Source organism: Globicephala melas, chromosome 8, assembly GCF_963455315.2.
Source record: "Globicephala melas chromosome 8, mGloMel1.2, whole genome shotgun sequence".
Lineage (NCBI taxonomy): Eukaryota > Metazoa > Chordata > Mammalia > Artiodactyla > Delphinidae > Globicephala > Globicephala melas.
In genome coordinates, this window is record NC_083321.1 from 98884973 (window position 1) to 98888190 (window position 3218).

General features: G+C 42.9%; 1 pseudogene; it reads right to left on the reverse strand.

Moving 5' to 3' along the window:
- Positions 1-662: 662 nt before the first annotated feature.
- LOC115841454 (olfactory receptor 8B12-like) lies at positions 663-1602 on the reverse strand (annotated as a pseudogene).
- Between the last annotated feature and the right edge of the window lie 1616 nt (positions 1603-3218).

Sequence of the window (3218 nt, forward strand, 5' to 3'; positions counted from 1 at the left end):
AAAGGTCACCATACTTGCATCTGTCTGAAACCTAACATACTTCCCACTTACACACTACAAAATCCATCAGAACTGATCTTGTCATTTTGCCAAGACCAACTCAACAAAAATTTTCACCTACTCTCTTAAAAAATGTGATATATCAAAATTATCCTGTAAAAAGTAGCATGAAATTACTGTGAATATATTCATAAATTCAATGTGCTAGGTCAACAAACATGTGAAAGAGAATCTTCCAAGAAAGACATGAGGCAAGAAAACATGGCATAAGGGAAAACAAACTGGATTGGGGTTCAAGCTGGGATTTCAGTCCCAGCTTTGGCACCAGGTAGCCTTATGTTCTTGGGCAACATACAAACATTTCTCAGTCTCCAAAGTGTGATGTATTATATAAAGGCACTGGATTAAATGATTCCTAAGTCCCGTTCAGTAGTACCAACTATTTTTGTAAAATAAAGAAGAAAGAGTTGGGAAATGAGGATGAAGGAGGATAAATCTACTTGGGAAAGAGTCAAAATCTCCTCTACATATAGCATAGAAAGGAAGCACTGGAGCTTGGAGTCCACACCAAATAATAACAACAACAATAGTAATAGTAATAATAATAATAAACACTCCAGTAAAAAATTCTTGGCTCCTGTTTCTCAATTTCTAATATTTCTTCAAGAGAAGGTTATTCTGCCCAAGGTTTTCTTCAGGGCAAATTATCCTTATTCCTCAGGCTATAGATTAATGCGTTGAACATGGGCACAACAATGGTATAGAATAGGGAGGACACTTTCCCCTGGTCAAGAGGTGAAATAGAAGGTGATTTGAGGTACGTAAAAGCTCCTGACCCAAAGAAAAGAGAAACTGCAGTTATGTGGGAACTGCAAGTACTGAAGGCTTTGGACCTTCCCTCAGTGGAGCTAATGTGGAAAATGCTGGAAAGAATGAAAACCATAAGAGAGAAAAATGGCAACAAAAGGCACCCCAATGCCAATAGTCACAGCAATAAAGACAACTAGTACGTTTATGTAAGAGCTATTGCAGGAGAGCTCAAGGAAGGGAATGATGTCACACATACAGTGATTGACAAGGTTGTCAGCACAAAAGGTCAGAAATACCATATTTCCTATATGAGCCACAGCCCCCAAAACCCCCATCCCATAGACCGCCAGCAAAAGGAATAAACACACCTGAGGAGACATAGTGACCGTGTACACCAGTGGTTTACAGATGGCAACATAGCGGTCATATGCCATTGCTGACAGGATGAAGGATTCAGAAAAGACAAAAAAAAAAACAAAAGAAAAAGAGCTGAGTCATACACCTTGCATAGGAAATGATCTTCTTCTTTGGGACAAAACTTGTCAGCATTTTGGGGATGATGGCAGTAGAGAAACTAAAATCTGTGAAGGACAAGTTGAAGAGGAAAAAATACATGTGAATATGAAGGTGAGAATTCAGTCCAATCAAAGTTATCAATCCCAGGTTCCCCACTAACTATGGTGACCATGTAGAAACCTAGAAACAAGAAGAAGAGCGGATCTGGAGTCTTGGCTGGTTTGTTAAGCCTGCGAGGATAAACTCTGTCACAGAGAAGATGTTATCTGCAGCCATTCTCCTCTAGGAGAATCTGTGAGGGAAAACGAAGAGTTGTTCAGAAAAAAAGAGGGAGAAAAAAAAACCCCTTCTTGAGGGCTTCCCTGGTGGCACAGTGGTTGAGAGTCCACCTGCCGATGCAGGGGACGCGGGTTCGTGCCCTGGTCCGGGAGGATCCCACATGCCGCGGAACGGCTGGGCCCATGAGCCATGGCCGCTGAGCCTGCGCATGCGGAGCCTGTGCTCCACAACGGGAGAGGCCACAGCAGTGAGAGGCCCGCGTACCGCAAAAAAAAAAAACAAACAACAACAAAAAAACCAACCCTTCTTGAGAATGGCATTTGAACAGAGAGATTTTTGAACTTCAGGAAGATGGCATTTCATCATACCTGTGTCTCTTTTCAGGGTCCCCAAGTACCTTGAACCATCCTAGTAACCTGTGGGTGAAATTTACCTCCAGAGTAAGGGTCCCTTCTGTGCACTTCCTCCATGCTACAGCCCTTGGTCAAGTATGTAAGCCCTTCTCTAGGGTGACTCTTGAGACGTGGAAGCCACTCAACCGTGCCTAGACCTTCCACCTTGGGGCCAGAACTCAGCAGAGCAAGAAGTTGAGGCTGTGTGCCCAGGGTCTTTGGCTGGAATGGCCATGGAATTATTATGTGACAATAATAATGGAGTCGTAATGTAAAGTTATTAATTAACTTTAAGAAAAAGAAAAGGAACACTTACTGAGCACTAACTATGGGATAGGCATTGATCTAAATGCTGTGTGTCATTGTGATTATCCCCATATGACAGATGAGGACACTGGGTTTAAGTGACTTGCACAAGTCCCAGTGCTTCTAAGTTGCAGCAGAAGGTGAAGTGAACTCAGGTGGTCTGGCTCAGAGTTTGAGCTTGTAACCGCGCTGCCACAGCACAGACCAGGTCAGGCAGGCACTCGCCCTCCTTCTGTTTGGAGTCACAGTGCTGTGCTCTACTGGCTCTCATCCATCTCCTTCATGGAGACTCAAATGCCCTGGTGAAAAGAAGGTGAAAACTTGGAGCTCAGAGTCCTCTGCTTCTGCTTCTCTACTTTAAGGATCAAAACCTCTAGTTTATCTTGATTCTCTTGCTGAGCAGAAGAACAAGATCTCTGATTGTGGCTTTGCCCCAAGCCTCTGTCCAGCTTCCAGGGATGAAACAGCATCCTTTCCTAATGCACAGGAGACGATAAAGAGTTTTATTCCGGATTAGAGATCTCAGTTGACCTAGTTACAAGAGACTCCCTCAGGATCACTGCTTCAGAGACCACCTTCCCTAAGGAAGAAGAAATGTTTATTTACACCTTTGATAATGCTTGACACGGCTTTTAATGGCCTAGTCCTTTACAGAGTTTACATTTTTAAAGTACATGTAAGGGCAAAGTGATGTGGGAAAAATAATTCTTGCTACTTTGTTTTGAGCACTTACTGTGTACCAAGCACTGTATCTGACCCAGGACCCTCATACGAAGGATCCAAAGCAATACACAAATAATTTCATCTCATTAATTCCTCACAACAACCTGTTAATAGGCTAGACCTGTTAATCCTCACTTTAAAAGGAGATACGCACACAGCTTGTTGGTTCCAGAATCTTAAGTCAGACTCTGG